Below are 21,976 nucleotides of genomic sequence, written 5' to 3'. Positions count from 1 at the left end.
TTATTATTGCTGTTAATTATTAAGTGTAGATCATGTGAAATATTCCATACTGACAGTAATAACTGATGATGAGGGAATCTAAATTGATAAAGTACAGGCAGGAACTGAAAAGAAAAAGAGTCCCATTCAATTGCATCACTTGAAGACAGACAACTAAATATTGACAAATTTTATACGTGCTCATATACAAATGCCAGATGTCTAAATACTAAGATGGGTGAACTTGAGTGCCTGATATTAAATGAGAATATTGGATATAATAGGTAACACAAAAAGTTGGTGGAACTATGATTAGTGGGACACACTAATTCCAGGGTACAAAATATATAGGAATGACAGAATGAAAGCATAGAGACAAATTTAGTAAAAAAAATCTTAAATGACTCAAACAGTACAATAGAATTTCAATGGATAGAAATTCCATGCTTGAAACATAAGAGTAGGAATATACTACAGACCACCTGACCAGGATGGTGACAGGGATTGTGAAATGCTCAGGGACATTAGAGAGGCTAAAAAACAGAAAACCCAAAATAATGGAGGGATTTCAACTATCCCCATACTGACAGGGTACGTGCCACTTCAGGATGGGATACAGAAATAAAATTTCTAGACACCATTAGTGACTGCTTCTTGGAGCACCTAGTCCTGGACCCAAAAGGGGAGAGACAATTCTAGATTTGGTTCTAAGTGGAGCCGAGCATCTGCCCAAGACATGAACATAGCGGAACAGCTCGGTAATAGCGACTATAATGGAACTACACAAAAATGCAGAAGCTAGTTAAGTGGAAATTAAAAGGAACAGTCACAAAAACGAAATGCCTGCAAGCTGTCTGCAACTGTTTAAAAATGCCATAACTGGGACCAGTGCTGTTCAATGTATTCATAAATTATCTGGAAAAACACGTACACAGTGAGGTGGCAATGTTTGCAGACGATACAAAATTACTCAAGATAGTTAAGTATAAAGCTAATTGGAAAGATTTAAAATGGGATATCACAAAACTGGGTTACCGGACAACAAAACGGCATATGAAATTCAGTGTTGATAAATGCAAAGTAATGCGCATTGGAAAACATAATCCCAACTATACATACAAAATGATGGGCTGTAAATTAGCTGTTACCACTCAAGAAGGAGATCTTGGAGTCATCGTGGATAGTTTTCTGAAAACATCCCCTTAATGTGAAGCAGCAGTCAAAAAATTTGTTCTAGAAATTTCAGAAGAGTAGGCATGTTTCAGCGATTTTTAGTCATTTCAGCTCAGGAGAAAATAGCAACTCTTGTGGAATTTTGTCGTTTCTGTGCCAGGTACCAGCTGGAACTAGGAAGTAGAGAAGATAATGAAAAGAGAAAAATTATAGGGAAAAAAGTTAATTGACATTTTTCAAATGCCCTGAAACATTTGCTCTGGGTTTAGTTTGAGTCTGGGGGGTGAAGGTTCAAGTGAATTCTTATTACCTGAACTGACTCATTAATCCTAATGATATATGTCAAGCGTGACAGACTAAACCTTCAAGTCATTAGTCAGACAAAACTACCAGTGACCTGACCCATGGGCGTGGAATTCCCTTTCACAAGGATATCAGAATGGTCATGAATCCTATTACATCCAGGCAAGATAGATATAAGATCCACCTCTTCACCTATAATAAAAATACCAGTCCGGGGGTGAGGGGTAGAGAGCCCATCTATGTATATGCAGAGAAGGAAGAGAGAATCAAAGAGAAAACTATAGGTACAACCTGCAGCAGGTCAGAAAACAGGGCTTTTTACTGTGGAAAGTTTCAGTAAAAATGAAAAAATGTTTTCTTCTAAATTTTCCACAGAAAAATTGATTTGTTGACAAAAATGTGAATACCCAAATATTTTAGCCAAAAGCTGAAATATTTTGATTTGGAAATGTTGCTCTGGGACATTTTCCCATTCTCCTCTGTCGGTTTGGATCCCTGGTCAGACTACATTTCCCAGGGTGTACCAAGGTCTCCCCCTCCTGGAAAGGGGAGGCAGCACATCATGGCAGTCCCTTGACATAGTGTATGTACCATGGGAGATGTAGACTGGAGGGGTCCCTGCCCCTGTGTTTTTCTTTTTTTTTTTTTTCTTTACACAAAAAATGACATTTTCTGCAGAAGCAGACATTATTTGCAAAAAATTGTGGTTAGTTGAAAACCCGGTTTTCTGTCAAAAACGGTTTTGATAGAAAAATTTCAGACAGGCCTAATAAAACCAGAACTGATATCCAGACTACCATTTTATACATAACATTGTAGGCGCTCAGATACCAAGATAACAAGCATGGTATAGATGCCAGACTGAAAGACTTCATAGGGATTCTTGCTTGAGTAAGGGGTAGGAAATGAGTAAGGACTTGGGCATTTGGTAATTGTAGCACTATTACTATAAAGCACTGTGTAACCTTGCAGTATAAAGTGCAGTGTTTTGCAGGACTCAAATGAGCCTCAACATCTTAGGCACCATTTTGGATTACCGATCTTTAAAAGCTTTGTTTTCAGTTGTGGCAGTGTCCTTGAAAACAGACCGTGGTCAAATATTCTCTGCTGGAAGTGATAGCTTTAAAGCTAGAAAAGTAAGTGAAGGGCTCACTTCTCAAAGGAGCAAATCTAATTGATGTCTCTGAGTGATACAGCAGGGTTTCATTAGTTCCACCATGCAGGTCCTTTTTGACATAATGGCAATGTTTATAGTAACTGCATGTTCTGTGCTGTACTAGGGTATTCCACCGAGCATAGGGTCACCAGATGTCCTGGATTAGAAGGACAGTCTAGTGCCCCAGCTAATTATGTTGAAACTGGTCTTTCACATTTACTACAAAAGATCTTGAAAGATTTATGTCGAAAACTCACAATCTCTTTGTATGCTACTATAATGACTGCTTTCAATTTGTGCTTTATTACTCTCTTGATGTATACCTGAGATTTGTTTGCTTTGCTGATCTTTGCCAAATGATGAGCTGACAGTTTTCAATGTCCACAGCAATCATTTCTAGTCTCATGTGGACCTAATTTTGACCTGTTGAGCATAAAGGCAGCTATACTGCAACATCTCATGATAACTGCTATAATGGGTGTTAAATCACTGTGTATTATACCTATGTAATTATCATGGGCAAACTTCACACAGACAGCCATTCCATATAAGTCAACTTCTGTGTTAGGACAGTAAGATTTTGCCTCATGTAATTCTATGATAAAGATTATGTAAATAAAGCTTATGTACTGCATTTCTATGCTCTGCAAAACAAAATGTTATAGTCTGTGGAAGTAGAGAGGATATTTGGGATTGTCTTTATTTATACTATTACTGCACTATAGCTAATAAGTATCTATGGTAAAGCATAATTGTATATGCCATAAGAATGGCCGTACTGGGTCAGATCATTGATCCATCTAGTCCAGTATCCTGTCTTCCAACAATGGCTGGCGCACAATGCGTCAGAAGGCATGAACAGGACAGGGCAATTATCAAGTGATCCATGAGTCAACAGTGTGATGCGGTTGCAAAAAAAGCAAACATGATTCTGGGATGTATTAACAGGTGTGTTGTGAGCAAGACACGAGAAGTCATTCTTCCGCTCTACTCTGCTCTGGTTAGGCCTCAGCTGGAGTATTGTGTCCAGTTCTGGGCACCGCATTTCAAGAAAGAGGTGGAGAAATTGGAGAGGGTACAGAGAAGAGCAACAAGAATGATTAAAGGTCTCGAGAACATGACCTATGAAGGAAGGCTGAAAGAATTGGGTTTGTTTAGTTTGGAAAAAAGAAGACTGAGCGGGGACATAATAGCAGTTTTCAGGTATCTAAAAGGGTGTCATAAGGAGGAGGGAGAAAACTTGTTCACCTTAGCCTCTAAGGATAGAACAAGAAGCAATGGGCTTAAACTGCAGCAAGGGAGGTCTAGGTTGGACATTAGGAAAAAGTTCCTAACTGTCAGGGTGGTTAAACACTGGAATAAATTGCCTAGGGAGATTCCACAATCTCCATCTCTGGAGATATTTAAGAGTAGGTTAGATAAATGTCTATCAGGGATGGTCTAGAGTCTAGACAGTATTTGGTCCTGCCATGCAGGCAGGGGACTGGACTCGATGACCTCTCGAGGTCCCTTCCAGTCCTAGAATCTATGAATCCCCTGTCATCCAGTCCCAGTTTCTAGCAATCAGAGGTTTAGGGACACCCAGAGCATGTGGTTGTGTCTTTGACCATTGATGGACTGATCCTCCATGAACTTATCCAATTCTCTTTTTAACCCATTTATACTTTTGGCCTTCACAACATCCCCTGGCAACAAGTTCCACAGGTTGACTGTGCATTGTGTAAAGAAGTACTTCCTTATGCTTGATTTAAACCTGCTGCCTCTTTTAATATATGGAGATATATCTATTTCATAGAACTGGAAGGGACCCCGAAAGGTCATCAAGTCCAGCCCCCTGCCTTCACTAGCAGGACCAAGTACTGATTTTGCCCCAGATCCCTAAGTGGCCCCCTCATGGATTGAACTCACAACCCTGGGTTTAGCAGGCCAATGCTCAAACCACTGAGCTATCTCTCCCCCCCCCTTAATTCCATTGGGTGACCCCTGATTCTTGTGCTATGTGAAGGGGTAAATAACACTTCCTTATTCACTTTTTCTACACCATTCATGATTTTATAGACCTCTATCATATTGCCCCTTAGTCATCTTTGTTCAAAGCTGAACAGTCCAAGGCTTTTTAATCTCTCCTCACATGTAAGCTATTCCATATCCCTAATCATTTTTGTAGTCCTTCTCTGTACTTTTTCCAATTCTTCCTTGAGATAGGACAACTATAACTGCATACAGTATTCAGGGATGTGGGTATACCATGCATTTATATAGCGGTGTTATGATATTCTCTCTCTTATTATCTATCCTTTCCTAAGGGTTCCCAACATTCTGCTAGCTTTTTTGACTGCCACTGCACATTGAGCAGATGTTTTCAGAGAACTATCCACGATGACCTCAAGGTCTCCTTCTTGAGTGGTAGCAGCCAATTTAGAGACCATCATTTTGTATGTATAATTGGAATAATGTTTTCCAATATGCATTACTTTCCATTTATCATCATTGAATTTCATTTTGTTGCCCAGTCACCCAGTTTTGTGAGATCCCTTGGTAACTCCTCACAGTCATCTTTGGCCTCAGGGCCCAGACATACAAACAACAAGCTTTTCAATATTATTATATATTTAATCTCTATACTGCTAAGATCTGCTGGAATTAGTTCATTTAACACTAATGATTGCGTGGCTTTTGCCAGGTGCTCTCAGAGAGTAGCAGATTAGTTGTTGTCCCTCACAAATCTCACCTAAAGATCAGAAACTCAGTCTCAGACTCATGTCATGGTGACTGGTGATTTGAAGTTGAGTCTTCTATTTTCATTCAGGAAGACAAGAAATAAGTGAGGGAGGGAAATTATGTATTCTATTGTTAATTCAATCAAAGATATATTCTAATAAAACAATGAAAAGATTATTCACAAAAGTGAAATTTCAGAAGGGTTATTTTTCTATAACTTGTCATGATCTTTTTTTATCTAAGCTTTTACTGAAAAATTTCAATAGCCATTCTGATAACATTTTCAATAATATTTGCAATAAAATAATTTTAAAGGCACAAATCTTTTTGTGAAAAACAAAAATTTCAATATTTTAAAAAGGTAATTTTTCAGATAAAAATGCTTAGTTTGAAATTTTTTGACCAACTTTATTTACAATATTGGTGACTTTATTTGTGGGAAATTGAGGACCTCTTTGTGGATATTTTGAGATATCTGCTATACATTTTTCAAATCATTTAGTTAAATGAATAACATCATGCTTTATATAAAACAAACTACATGCCAACTGTCTGAGTCACCTCCCGCTTGGGTTGTAGAACTATAATTATTTGGGATCTCAGCATATTAAATCTATCCACATATTTTCTGATAATACTTATGCAAATATTTTTCATGTTGCTACTACTTAGTTTTTTCCTCAGTGGGTGGAAGTTTTCTACTCACATTGCGGTGCCGACTTAAATTAGAAGATTTTGCACAAGCAAAACAGGTGGTGAGATAGAGTATCTAGTTTAGTTCCATCTGGATATATCTCAATACCCCAAGCCCTGTTTTATTTTTCACATCAAAAACTTGGCATAGTTCACTTATGCATCTCTAAGGACTTAAAAGAAATATAACCTCACAACACAGCAGTTCTGTTCACAACATATAGCAAATATGTAACAAAGTTACTGTAGGCTAATCTGTCAGTGGGAATTTGATTCTCTCTACCTTACAGTGGTTTGAGAGAATTCAGCCTCTAGATCAGCTATAGTAGTGAAACTGTCATTAGACTGAGGACTTTGTTTAGCTAATAAAATGTATAACGTTACTAGTCAGAAAAAAGGTAGTGAATTGTTTCTCATATACTTTTCAAATAATCCCAAACACTATAATGTAGCAAAGGAGATAGAGCCAATACAGACTGTCCAGTGCTTTATATATGGAGATATATCTATCTCATAGAACTGGAAGGGACTCTGAAAGGTCATTAAGTCCTGCCCCCTGACTTCACTAGCAGGACCAAGTACCGTCCCTCACAGATTATTTTGCCCCAGATCCCTAAATGGCCCCCTCAAGGATTGAGCTCAACCCTGGGTTTAGCAGGCCAATGCTCAAACCACTGAGCTATCCCGCCCCCTCCTCATGTCATCCTTTGCGGGGGCCCCCAAAGTAGGTGCTCCAGGCATGGTCATCAGGTCAGCGTGTTCCATTGTATGCCAGAGCACACAGGCTTTTAAAAGGGGGTTACACTATTGCCCACTATACCTCAATATGTATTCAATAATGGTTTCAGCCTCTTTTCCTAATACATACTTCAACACCTCAATAATATTGGGATCCCAAACGTAGAAAGGTCAATTAGCCATTTATGTTATATTCATTAGCATTTATGTCAATTAGTTGCCATGGTATACCAGCAGTTAGTACATGAAAGTTTCAGTTAAACTCAACATCCATTACGTTTTCCCTAAAATTCCAACAGTATATTCTTGTGGTTTTGTACTTCACCTTTTCCCAGCACATAACACTTTTGTTTACTGTCATACTTATCTTGAGACTTAAGGTCATGAGTCAGTTAGATCCTTATTGCAAACTACTCATGTCAAGCTAGGCCTGGGTTATTTTAAGCTAATTGTCAGATAGGCCTGAGGCCTGGAGGTCTGGCGTTATTATAATATTTATGCCTTATCTATAAAACCTAGATGTGGCTCTTATACAAATGGTCGCTATGCTACTTTAGATACTCTGGTGATAAAGGCAGTGTAAGAACCTATATAGAATAGAATAGAACTAAACTGAAATACTGGTCTTGCTGATGACATGGTTTGCAGGATCTTATCAGATAGTCCTACATATAATATATGTACGGGACATGAATTCTGCAGTGCTCTAGGTAGCTCTATACGTTATATACAAAAATATATTAAAGACCTTCAAAGTTACAAAATCAAATACTAAATAGTTAGGAATTGCCAGAACATAGGTCATCCATGCAACCTTAATTTGGTCCCTTTGGGCATATGTCTGATAGTCTTACCTTACATCATATAGGGAAGTATGTGGTGGTATCTTAATTTCAATGGAATAAATGGGCCCAGAGAGTCAAAAGTGTTAACATGACCCTGTCACAGCACACATGTAACAGTTTTAAACAAGGTTTGGGGTTCTGGAATACAGAGACATTGGCCAGCTTAATACCATGGCAAACACACCATTAACAATCATTTTAACCATTTATTAAAGATACAGAAAAAGAAGGGGAACCAGTTAAAGCATTTGAAATGTGAAGTACTAGGTAAGGCTTTCAAGATTCCTTCTTTCCTTTAGCTGTAGAGTTTTTAGACAATCTTTTACATGGTATTAACTGTCTTTTGGGGGGGGGGCGGAGGAACGTTAGCTGAGATCATTGTTAAAGTCCAATCCCTTTTCCCAAAAGACAAAACAAGACAAACACACACAACAGGGGAAAGAACAGAACAGAACAGAACAGAACAGAACAGCAAAGATAGAACATGCAGCTTTTGTCTCTGGTATTGACTCTGACTTGCAACCTGACTGCTCCTCTCTAGCTATGTCTACACAGCAATGTAAGTCCAGACTCAGCTTCAGGCTTCAGCCCAAATCCCACTTCCATCTACACACAAATCTCTCAGACTCAAACTCAGACCCAGGATCCAAGCACCCCTGATGGTGAAGGGTTTGAGCCCAAGTCAAGCAAGGACCCAGTGTTCAAACAGTGTAGACGCAGTTCCTCAGACTCTTCCGCCAAAAGTATCCCACAATCTCATGGGCCAATTTCTTTGTCCTCTCTCTCCCAAGAATCACCAATCAACTCTAGGGAAACAAAAGCAACCCCTTGTTCTAGTACAGCAGACCAGCAAGTTGGTGTTTAACCCTTCCATTTTATTCTGACTGCCAAGCCACAAACACACCTTTAGTGAACTTTCTGCAATGGACACAGACCAGACAAAGCCCTTTGCTAAGTGCTCTGTTTCATGGTTGCAGGTGTACAGCCAGATTTTGGTTAATCTCTGGTCCCTGGTTGGTTGGCAATGGCAGTCTGAGTTAGCCAGCTCGCAGATGGTTATAGCCACCCACTTCTGGACTGGCATGGCCACCTTCATGCATGTGTCTTCATGCTTGAGGGTCTGGGTCAGTTTCTCACAAAGCTCCAGAAATGTAGGTTTCTTCATGTGAAAGTTCTGGACTCACTGCTGGTCATCCCAAGTCTGCAAGATGATGTGGTCCCACCAGTCTGTGCTTGTGGCCCTGCTCCAGAAGCACTGGTCTACATAGAGGTATCAGCAGCTATACCAAGTTCCATAAACAGTATCTGCCTATTCGAGCATGCCATGTCTGTATCCTCCTGCTTCATCATTAGATGTACCAGTTGCTTTCGGTAGGCCAGAAAACACCACTGAAATGTCCACTGGTGTCTCCCAGAAGCGCTGCCCGTTTCCTGGCACAGGAGTGAAAGTGCAAGTGAGAGAAGTTCTCCAAATGGTGCCTCCTCCATGTGGCTGACTCCAGTCACTGGGCACTCACAGACCAAAATAACAGCTCAGCAGGCTGTTGAAATTTGCTATAATGTGCAGGGATGGACAGTCAAGTTTTCCCACACTGTCCCATGAATAAAAGTCTAGAATGGTCACATTTCAGGAGGGTGCTAGGAAGTCAGGGATATGGTTGGTTGGAGTAGGGTCTGCATACTGCTGTGTGGATGCTGGAGCCCTGGGTTCAGGCCTGGGTTAGAAAACTCTTAATCTAGAGTTGACAGTCAGTATAGATACTCAAGTCCTGGGTTCTCTAACCCAGGGTCTGCCGACTTGAGTTCCACTAACCCTGGGCTTACATCACAGAGACCTGGCAAACCTGTACCCACATCAAGCTGTTTAGGACATTATTTTCATCTGTCACTTTGTTCATATGGTTACAAACATAGGGTGTTGCAAAATATACAGTCTTGGCTGGTTAAGCCATACTTTTATTAGACAGAAGGAAAAAGGAGAAGGATAGGAAAAAGAAATAAGGTGGGGAAGGGAAAAGACCAACTGTGGGATAAGGAGATAACAAAATCTTACATTTGAGGTGGTGTATGGGATTTAGCTAGAACCATTGGAAGTGGTGAAGTTATCTGGGTCCCTCTCTTTGGCCCAGATTGTTCTAATTCCAAAAGATGTCCTGACCAATGAGGGTCACTATGGGATTGCAAGCGTTTGTGGAAGTGGCAGCCATTATGGTGATACTCATGCCTTCAGTTTACCCATCTCCCAGTCAGCAGTGGTGAGAAATAATCCTATAGCTGGGACGCTCCTTCCAGATGACATGGTATTCTCTTGCACTGAGGATACCTTTCTGAGGGAGGGAGCTCCAGTTATTAGGAAGAGACCGGAAATAGCAATGGAGGATTCAACTATTAGATATATAGATAGTTTGGTAGGTGATGACCAGGAGAACCGTGTGGTGAATTGCCTGCTGAGTGCAAAGATAGTGGACCTCTTGAGACATCTAGATCAGGGGTTTTCAAACTTCATTGCACCACAACCCCCTTCTGACAACAAAAATTACTACACGACCCCAAGAAGGGGACCGAAGCCTGAACCCGCCAGAGCCCCAATGCCCCAGGCAGGGGGGCCAAAGCTGAAGCCCAAGGGCTTCAGCCCCAGGCAGGGGACCTGTAACCTGAGCCCTGCCACCCAGGGCTGAAGCCTTCAGGCTTTGGCCCCAGATGGTGGAGCTCAGGCTTCAGCTTTGGCCCCAGGACCCAGCAAGTCTAAGCCAGCTCTGAAGACCCCATTAAATTGGGGGTGCGACCCACTTTGGGGTCCCAATCCACAGTTTGAGAACCGCTGATCTAGATAGACATATATGCAGCTCTGTGGTTGTGCTGTAGGTAGGTACCAATGACAGGGAAAGGTAGGAGAGAGGTCCTGTAGACCAAATTGAGGCTGCTAGGTATGAGTTTAAAGTTCAGGGTCTCCATGGTATCATTCTCTGAAATGCTTCCAGTTCCACATGCAGGGTCAGTTAGACAGGCAGAACTGAATATTCAGAGATTTTACTATTTCCCTATCCCACAGTGGGTCTTTTCGCTTTCCTACCTTATTTCTTTTTCCTATCCCTCTCCTTTTTCCTTCTGTCTAACAGAGGTATGGCTTAACCAGCCAAGACTGTGTTTTGCAACACCGTATGTTTGTAACCCTGTGACCAAGTAGGCAGATGAAAGTAATGTCCTAAACAGCCTGATGAGGTACAGGTTTGCCAGGTCTCTGAAGGTATGTCTGAGGGTCTCAATTGGATGAGCCAATGGTGTTTGGAGGAGAGATTTAGGTTTATTAGGTACTAGGGAACCTTTAAGGGAAAGGAGAAGCCTGTGCAGGAAGGATGGGGTCCACCTAAACCAAAATGGATCCAGATTGCTGGCATGTAAAATTAACAGGGTACAAAATATATAGGAATGACAGAGTAGGTCATGCTTGTGAGGGAGTGCCACTGTATGTGAAAGAAAGCATAGTGGCATTCTCTTCTCTATCGTCTGTCTCCCCCAGGACCATAATTAATCTCAAGTAAACACCTTGGACATGCAAAGTGACAACAAGCTATATGTGCAAAAGAGAAAAAGAATTTACCAGAAAAAAGACTGGTAATCTCTAGACAAGCATTGAGAAAGTGAGAAAAACTAACCTATATTCAAGCAAATATAATGAATATTATAAGCTTTAATAGCCTATAAATCATATATGTACATCGTTTGAAATAGCTTGGTCACCAAGTACTCAGAATATTTTGATATATATGTATATCTTCCTTCAATTCTCTCTAAACCCTCTATTTATCCTTTCGTTAGCACTCTGATATTTACTGTGAAAGTTCCAGAAACTGATGGAAGGAAGCCAACACAAATTTCTCCTCCTCAAGATCCATTTGCCCAAGTCCATAAGACAATCACCTGCATACTCAATCATGTGAAACATGGATAGCGCATGAAGCAGAAAGCAGTGTGGGCACTAAAATACACAATGTATAAATCAAAAGAAGAAAGAACACTAACACTTAAGACAACGAAGAAAAACAGGAGTGAAGGCACTATACAACTGAGCCTGCTGGACCATAAACGAAGATGGTGGCCTTCCAGCTATTACCAGCCAAGGCAGATGCTATACATGACATCACTCCTAGGATGAGTCCCCTACGAGTATGAGCTTGGCAGAATTGCTTCACAACACTGCCATCTCCGACCTCACATTATTCCCAATTTTATCGGCAGTGAGATTATTTATGTATTTAAATAAGTTACGAAGGCATGGTCAGAATTTTACGAGTAGCAGCTGGCCAACAAAACGCTGCTTTAGGAGGCTGATAGCAGACTTACTCGTAGAAATACTAATTTTACAAGAGCAATTATCATTTTTTCTCAGCCCTGGCCTCCCGCCTGTCAAAAATGAACAATTAGTGAAGGATAAAGGTAAGGGTAAGACATTTTTATTCAAATATGACAAAAATATACAAATTTGGCTACACAAATGCCCTAACAAAGCTCTCTTTGTAACCATACTTCACCCTATTCTCCAATAGATGGGGTCATAGAGCTCCTTCCACTTTGGAGCATCCATTCATCTGGAATTCTGGATATGCAAATGAAGCAGCTCCATGGTTGTTCTTACCCCCTGTTTACCAACAGATGACAGCAGATAGCTCCTTACCCTCTACAGCGTCAGGCCACAGGACTTACATAAGAGATATTGTGGGACATAACTTTTCAAAAATAGGAAATTTTGGATAACTGAAGCTGTACAGTACAGTAAAACTAATTTCCCAGCATAATGGATCTAATTCACCATTGTCTTACATTTTGTGTAGTTATTTACATCTCCACAAAGTGTATGGTAGAATGCTACCATTGGTGTAAATGATAGGAGATTTCTGATTTAGGAGCATTTCATACCTACTTTGCACTGGTACGAATGGTTACAGAAACTGCCAGGTAGCTAAAAATCAGCCCCAATGCTATTAAAGATAAAGTTCCACAAATAATCATAGAATCATAGACTTTAAGGTCAGAAGGGACCATTATGAGTCTGACCTGCACAACGCAGACCACAGAATCTCACCCAACCACCCCTGTAATAAACCCCTAACCTATGTCTGAGCTATTGAAGTCCTCAAATCATGGTTTAAAGACTTCAAGGTACAGAGAATCCTCCAGCAAGTGACCCGTGCCCCATGCTGCAGAGGAAGGCGAAAAACTCCCAGGGCCTCTGCCAATCTGCCCTGGAGGAAAATTCCTTCCTGACCCGAAATATGGCGATCAGCTAAACCCTGAGCATGTGGGCAAGACTCACCAGCCAGACACCCAGGAAAGAATTCTCTGTAGTAACTCAGATCCCACCCCACCACAGGCCATTGGGCATATTTACCGCTAATAATCAAAGGATCATTTCAAGCCCTGTTTTTGGCATTCACTCACTCTCCCCCACATCCTCCCCTCCCCTCCCACACACACACACATAAAATGCACTTTGACTAATAAAAGTAGTCTGGCCTGAAAATTGCAAGGTTTACCCTGAAGACTAAGGAGAATTTTTCAAATAGATTATGAAACACATCGATTGAACGGTTTCTGAGTTGCAGCTCATGGAAAAAATTACCCAGTTTGAATATTTTAAAAAATGTAGCTATAAAGATGAAAAACAGCTATCAAACTTGTGTGTAGCTCAGGGAATCACCAAAAGGAAGGAGAAATAGAAATAACAGGACCCAAATGAGGACTGTTCTTTGTAGGGCAGATAGTGTTGAGCTTCCCAGTATAGTAATTAACCATTGAAATAACTTACCAAAGGTCGTGGTGGATTCTCCATCATTGACAATTTTTAAATCAATATTGGATGTATTTCTAATAGTTATACTCTAGGAATTATCTTGGGAAAGTTCTCTGGCTTGTGTTATACAGAAGGACAGACTAGATTATCACAATAGTCCCATTGGGCTTGGAATCTATGAATCTACAGAAATGACAAAACCCAAATTGTTAGCCACCAACCAAACTACAATCAGCAAAAAATGATGTACAAATCACCAAAGCTGTACTGTGTATTAAAATTAACCTCGTGATATAACGGGTCTAGTTCTCTACTGTTGTGCACTTTGTGTAGTTATTTACATCTGCAGAAAGTGAGTGTGAAATGCTACCATTGGTGTAAAGTATGGGAGAATTGTGATTTAGAGAGATCTGTGTCTATGTAACTAGATGTGAACTAGGAGCTAAGGCTTCCTATTTAGGGGAAAATGCATGTAGGAGGCAGGAAGGATCATTAATTTCCTCACTACCATCACATCAGGATACAGTTTTCCCCACAGGGGAGCAGGCAGGGGTTTCAAGCCCCTAAATTGAATATTTGGAACATCTAGTGAGACCCAGGGCATCCACACAGCCCTTCCCCCGTTGGGCCTTTCCCTCTCCCATCACCAACTGGCAGTCAGAGTCTTAAGGTTCAATCTCATAGAACTCTGGCAGAGGATCTTCCACTGTGTCTGCAGAGTGGAGGTAGCATGCACCAGAGCACGCAGCACTCAGTGCATTCTGGCCTTAGCTGTCAGGGTAGGCCCCGCTACATTCAAGAAAAAGCAGAGAATCTGGTATTTACTTTGTTTAAACCCTGAGGTGCCAGTACAAAAAATATCAATTACATTTTCTCCGTCATTTTCAATCTGACTTTATTTCACTGCATGGGGCTCCTTTTTCAAAATCAATGATGTTGTGACAATGTAAGTGACAGAAATGCTTTCAAAATCTGTGTGTTTTCATTCAGATTGTGATTAATAGTTTGAGAAGGGGTTCAGTAGGATATGGATGAATTAATCATTTTCTCTTAGTTATTCCAGCTTTCTACAATGAACAAACAAACAAAAAAGTGACATCCTATCAAAGATATTTAACTCTCACAAAAGAACCCAAGTTAGAAGAAGAAGAATTTAAATTGAGATCTGTTTTAGTAAGTAAGCAATTAATATTACAAAATGGAAATCCTCCTTATTCTAAAAGAGACCCAATTTATGAGAGGATCTAAGTGAATTACCAAACAGGGGCGGGAGGAGGAAATTTCAGCCAAAAGTAGTGTCTTCTAGGATACATAGTTCCTACTTATACCGTTATTCTGAGCGGTTCTGGTGACACAAGTTACATCAGCATACCGCTGCCGCAATTATGTCATTCAGGCAGGCGCAGACTTGTCTGATTGCGTCAGTGCTGCGTGTATTCACCAGGTCTGCTTGTGTCAATGTAAAGTGAGGTGCACCACGGGTAGCGATCCCAATGTGCCATGCGCCGTTGTCTAGCACAGTGTCTTTTGGGAAATTTGTGCAATGTGCTGTGGGATCGAAATGACTGGAAACTAGAGGTCAACTTTCTCCATCCCATAATGCCATTCATATCCCATAATTTTCATGCCTTTTTAAAAAAACCCATAAACCTGTGTGGTGCTTTTCAACACCTACCCTCTCTGACAGAAGCCTGGAGCCTGCAGAGCTATGCACTATTCTCAAGAACGTTGAAAATACAGGACACATGGTTCTCCTGTATTTGCAAACCCCCAGGAAGTAGCACAACAACAGGGGACAATGACAGTTTCTTAAAGGAAAAAGCAACAGAGGGTCCTGTGGCACCTTTAAGACTAACAGAAGTATTGGGAGCATAAGCTTTCGTGGGTAAGAACCTCACTTCTTCAGATGCAAGTAATGGAAATCTCCAGAGGCAGGTATAAATCAGTGTGGAGATAACGAGGTTAGTTCAATCAGGGAGGGTGAGGTGCTCTGCTAGCAGTAGAGGTGTGAACACCAAGGGAGGAGAAACTGCTTCTGTAGTTGGATAGCCATTCACAGTCTTTGTTTAATCCTGATCTGATGGTGTCAAATTTGCAAATGAACTGGAGCTCAGCAGTTTCTCTTTGGAGTCTGGTCCTGAAGTTTTTTTGCTGTAAGATGGCTACCTTAACATCTGCTATTGTGTGGCCAGGGAGGTTAAAGTGTTCTCCTACAGGTTTTTGTATATTGCCATTCCTGATATGTGTCCTGAATTTGACACCATCAGATCAGGATGCCACAGGACCCTCTGTTGCTTTTTACAGATTCAGACTAACACGGCTACCCCTCTGATTCTTAAAGGAAAGTTTGCTGTGGGACACAGGGGAAAACAATTCCAGGTCGCTGGTGGCATTCACAGAGCAGCTGCAAATGGTGGGGCACCACTTCTGGGCCGAAGAAACAAGCACTGACTGGTGGGATCGTATCATAATGCAGGTCTGGGAGAATGAGCAGCAGCTGCGGAACTTTCACATGCAAAAGGCCACATTGCTGAATCTGTGTGCTGAGCTCACCCCAGCCCTCAAGCAAGGGAACCAGAATAAGAGCTGCATTGACAGTGAAGAAATAAATGGCAATCGCACTGTGGAAGCTTGCAATGCTGGATGGCTACTGGTGAGTGGGAAATCATTTTGGAGTTGGCAAATCCACAGTGGGAGCTGTTGTCTTTAAGTGCATAGGGCCATTAATCATCTTCTGCTATGCAGGACTGTGAGTCTCAGCAATGTGCAGTGGATGGATTTGGAGCACTGGGTTTCCCAAACTGGGGAGGGGGCAGAGACACAGTACGCATATCCCTATTTTGGCACCAGACCACCTTGCCACAGATAGCATCAACAGAAAGGCTTTTTCTATGGTTACTTTTCTACATTGCCAGCCTATTTACTGCAATGGTGCCAGCTGAACTCATTGCTGAGTAGAATGGGAAAGTGTCCTACCATGGAGGAAGAAAAAAGGCAGCAATTCCTATAAACATTCAGGAGAGGATTGTGGAGTACCTCCATGAAAGTTTCATCTCTCAGCAGGATAAAAGGGACATCCCTACACACACAAACAAACTGTTCTGTATGCTGCCCGTTCCCTGTCCTAACCCAACAGGGGAATGAAAAGCAGGTGCCAGCTCCACCTCTGTTTGTTGTATCTCTACTTCTTCTCATATGAGTAAAACAATGAACAGTTGAAACCTCTCTCTTGTTAACTTAGGGATGGTCCAGGCACCATCTTTAAACTTAAACAGTGTAAGGAAAAATGCATGCACACACTTATCCAAGTTCCCTTCCCCTTCGTCAGGCTCATCTGGGACTGGCTGGACTGTGGCAGTCTTACACAGGTCCTGACTCTCTGCCGGGCTGCAGTCCCTTGCCATGTCTTTCTTCCCCTCCTGTTCTTGGGGGTGGGGGGTGAGAGAGTCTGTCTTAGACTCCTCTGAGGTATCCAAAGTGGCCTAAAAGGTGCTGGTGGGGTCTTCACCAAGTATGGCACAGAGCTCCTTATACAAGCAGCAGGTCTGTGGCAAAGCACTGGATCTATTGTTGCACTCCTTGGCCTTGTAGTATTCCTAGAAAAATTCCTTCACATGGCACAGCTTCTGATCCCTGTCATATCCTGTGGCCTGCATCCCCCATGCAATCTGCTCATGGATATCCATGTTTGTACAGCTGGTCTGTAGCTGCGATTCCTCAGCCTCTTCTCTTCACAGGTCCAGGACAACCAATAATTCCTGTCTACTCCAGGCAGGAGCAAATCTAGCGTTTGGAGCCAAAATGGTCAACTAGGCAGTTGCACACAACAAGGGTGAGCTGCTAAGTGTGCTCAGCAAGGTAGGCAATCAGGAAAAGCTATTTCAAAAACATGCAGGAGATTTAAAGGAGCAGGTGGCTTCCATTCTCTGTGATCCCTGGGCAGTGGAATTTAAAATGATGACCAGAGCGTTGTCACAGGGAACAGGGCATTATGAGAAAGCTGCTGGAGGAATGTTAGATTCAACACAGATCATGCAATGTCTACTGTGTTAACCTCAATAGGTTGACCATGGCTCTATGCCATTCAGGGAGATGGTTTTACTGTGTCATTGTAATGGGGCACTGTAGGCTGCGTGGCCATCCCTCCTGGTCACTCTTTGCGGGGGGGGCATGCCTCCTCACTGTCGTGTACCTGTACAGGTGAGCTCAAAGGGGGGAATTAGCTGCACCTAGCGCTCCAGCCCTACAGCCGGGCAGAACAATACAACAGTCTATGAGCCCCGGGGCGGCAAACAGGTAGTAGGCTCTGGCCTGCAATCAGGGCAGAGCGGCTAAGCAGTCTATGACCACCAGGCCCCAGTCAGGGGGGGCCACAAACAGTGAGTAGGCTCTGGCCTGCAATCAGGGTAGACCGGTTAAGCAGGGCCCCAGGTAAGGGTGAGCACCCACAGAGACTAGGGGCTCAGGCAGGGGTGAGCACCAGCAAAGTCTAGGGGCTCAGGTAAGGGTGAGTGGAAGGGTACCATAGGCTTCCTGGCCTAGGGTGGGGTGGCAGGGGAACACAGGCCCATCCAACTCCACCTCGTCCCGGCTCAGGGCCCTAACAGTGGAGGAGTGGTCCGCCACTAGGTCAGCAGGGATCTGTCACTGGGTCAGCGGGGATCCACCCGCAACACGCTGACCTTTTATCAGGCCAACATTCAACCAGACAGTCATCTAGTTCCCCTGGGCTACTTCCTACCTCCCTGGGGTTTGGTATCTCTATACTGTGAGGGTCGTCTGTCATCTCGGGGATCTCTGGCCAGTCCTCAGGAGGCAGTCCCGACAGCTCTTCTGCAGGCTCCAGCAGCAGATGGGATGCATCTGTCTCCTGTGGCAGCTCCACCCTAACTGAGCTGCAGGGCCTGCCTTTTGTACTTCTGCTTCCCGTCTCGTCCGTCCGCCTCCAGCAGGGCAGGTGTGGCTCTCCTGGTTCCGCCCACCAGGGGGCTTGTTGTGGGCCCTCCCAGTCACTCTCTGAGGTGGGGGAGCATATCTCCTCATTACAGGTGCTTATGTCTGTCAGAGACAAATTTTAGTGTAGAGACACACACACAATTAAAGGTTTCTTTTAGATCACAAACTTCTTTGAGATGGAAGGGTATGTTCACACTCAATTAACATTACTGTCAGGATGAGGTAATCAGAAACCCGCCCACTTAGGACAAAAGGGAGTTGTCTATCTGCCCAGGAGTTTGGACTGAGTGAGCAGAGGGCTTTTGCTGAGTATTGTTAGTGTTTTGGGAAGGGGAGGGCAAAACACACAGAAGCTGAGAAAGAGAGAGAGGCAGAGGCAAAAAACAAGAAAACCAAGAAGTGCATCAAAATAAAAAGGCTGCATCAAAGAAAAAAAACAGACTCCATCAATTTCTACTTCCAACTGGAACATCCTCAGGGCCCCAAACTTTGACTAGCCACTCGGGTCAAGAAGGGGCAGCAGAACAGTACTCATTGTGATGTCCCTCGCACAGCCACATAAAAGCAACAATGAGACAATATAGCCCATAGCGATGAGCTATAGCCCTTGTCCCAAGCAGCTTATATAAAGAAGCACAACACACACAGTAACATTTCAGTAGAGGGAGGATGTGGGGAGAATTGATGAGGAGAGGAAGTGTGGAAGGATTGCATGGGTTTGAAAAAGAGTGTGCGTGCTTGGTTGATGAGGATAGGATGATAATTCCAGGAAGAAGAGGCAGTGTTTTAGACAGCATATATCTAGAATGAGGGAGAAATGAGGTCAGGAATAAGGCAAGTTGATTGAGATTACCAATACACCAGCATCCGAGGTGGGAGCAGGTGTATTGGGAAATGAGAACCGAGCGGTAGGAGGGACACGATTACAAAACAAGGAGCTTGAATTTGAAATGTTGTTAGGAACAGGAAGCCAATGGAGGTACAGTATTCAAAGTGGGGTTAATTTTATATATATATAGAGAGAGAGGTGCTGTATATAGAAACATACACATTCATATACAATGTATAAAACACCACACAAGTTGTTCACCTCATATCTGAATACTGCAACAGGCCAAACATTTTTGTATGTATGTGCTGTTTTTAGATCTATACAAACAGCCTACCCTATGAAAAGGAACCTGCAGTCTGCACTGCAATGACAGTATAATGTTTAGTAGAAAATTGTCTCTTTTATATGATACTTATTATTGATGGCCACAGTATATGTTTAATGACTGGTTTGCCATTTTTTCGCTGTATTCCTATGATAGCAATTATCTCATAGTTGCAGGTATTGTGACTGGGCATGGTATTTTTGAATAGTGTAATTTCCTTCTGATTACTATATTGTGCCACATGAATGCTGCACTTCATCATGCTATACAATATTATTGCAAGTGCACGTGGCTGCTGCCTTGCCTGTGGCCCCCGTGGATAAGGAAATGAAATATTAAATTGAAGGAAGACTTCTGGTTAAACACAATTATTTGCTTACTGCACTGCACTTACAAATGATCAGTATGCATAAAAGATAGAAGAAAACTGGAAAGAATAAGAAATTACACAATTTATCTTCATAAAGATATTCTAAAAATCATTAAAAAGCAGAAATGAATTCATACAGGGTTCCTGTTACTAATGCTGACTTGGCTTTGGAAGCAACCAGAGTAATATCTATTTATTTATATAATGTAATTAAAGCAATACTGCATGACTAGGGGTTATTTGTAGTTTATTACAAGTTTATTTGAAGCTTCACATTATTTAATTAGTGTTTTTTATTCCACCCTGCATCCCAAATAGCATCATAAGACCACTCATCCATAACATATAGTACCCTAGCCTGACAAGAATCTAGAACAGGGATCTCAAACTCAAATCACCACGAGAGCCACATGAGGACTAGTACATTGGCCCGAGGGCTGCATCACTGAACCCTTTTCATACAACGATACAAAAGTATAGTCAAAAATGAAGAGTAATATAGTATGCTATTAAAAGTCAATGTGTTAACTTTTTTAAAACTGTAATGCGAAAAGTCAGTGCAAATTTTGACAGTCATTTCATTTTTGGCCACTTAGCTTGCAGCATTAATTTGTTAATTGTATGAGTTAAAAAAAAATTCTGTCAGTCTGTGATGGGCTGTCCATCCCACACAAGCCCTGAGTGGGTAAATGTGGGCCAGAAAGGGCCAATTAACCTTATATGTTGCACCTGGAGGGAAGCCAGGGATTGATAAGAACTAATGGGAGATGAAGCCCAGCAGGGTGAAGACCTGGGCTAGGATGACAAAGCCAGGAAGTGACAGCAGGAAGGAGGTCTGCAACCACACCCTAGAGGGAAAGGAAGTTGACTAGAGACAAGGAGGCGGTCAGGAGGAGAGTAAACCCTGTGGTTCTGTCCTGAATTAGGGATTCTTACAAGAGGCCTGAAAGGGTGGCGTACCCACAAGGAGGTGCGCCTGCGGTGAGTGGACCCCTTTACACAGGTCTGCAAATGTACCTTGTAATTTCAGTCTAGCAGTGTGTTTTCTGACTTATGCTTCTTCACCAGTACTATATTCTGCAACTGGAATTTAGGTCTTGTCTAACTCCCATTGAAATCAATGGAAAGAATGTCATTGACTTCAGTGGGGGTTGGATTGGACTCATAGTCAAAAGTTCTGTTGATGATGCATAAGCCAGAATAGCTGTTTGGCAGCAGGAAACACTGGGAGGTAGGCGGAGGAGCAGGGACGCGGCATGCTGGGGAGGAGGAGTGGGGGTGGGGGGTGTTGAGGGGAGTCAGCACCTATGGCAGGCCGCAGGAAATAGCTCCGCGGGCTGCATGCGGCCCGCATGTTTGAGACCCCTGATCTAGAACATTTTATACACTACATTACCCCAGTGCTGTAGGTACAGTAAAGGTAAGTCAGTGATTTATCAGGTAATCATTGTGCTAGTCCCACAGCAGTCTCTTCACTTGATATTGCCTTATTGGACTTACTCCAGATTTGTGCCAGGGTAACATAGCATAATTTGTCCCTGTGTATTTAACCTTGTAGAGGGGGTGAGATGGGGAGGAAGACATGGATATGAAATCCATTCATTTCTTTTCCCTAGCTAGCACCTGGAAGAGTTAAAAACAGTTAAATGCACAGTAATTTTCCTGAGACCTTGATGTGCTATTGCATGAAGGTTGTGCCCTTTAAACTACAGAATAATTACCTGAGTAATGATTCACTTACTGCAGTGACAGTGCTGCATAATAACAATGTCCTGTGTTCCTCTTGGCCAGTGGTTCTCAAACTTTTGTACTGGTGACCCCTTTCACATAGCAAGCCTCTGAGTGCGACCCCCCCCTTATAAATTAAAAGCATGATTTTTATATATTTAACACCATTATAAATGCTGGAGGCAAAGCGGGGTTTGGGGTGGAGGTTGACAGCTCATGACCGCCCATGTAATAACCTCACGACCCCTTGAGGGGTCCCGACCCCCAGTTTGAGAACCCCTGCTCTTGGCCTAGTATGCTGTGAGTCTAGCCTTATGACTTCAATGAAACTATTCCAGGGTTACACCAAGATAACAGAGTCTGGAC

Source organism: Emys orbicularis, chromosome 3 (assembly GCF_028017835.1).
Source record: "Emys orbicularis isolate rEmyOrb1 chromosome 3, rEmyOrb1.hap1, whole genome shotgun sequence".
NCBI classification, from domain to species: Eukaryota; Metazoa; Chordata; order Testudines; family Emydidae; genus Emys; species Emys orbicularis.
Note: the sequence above shows the minus strand (reverse complement) of the source record.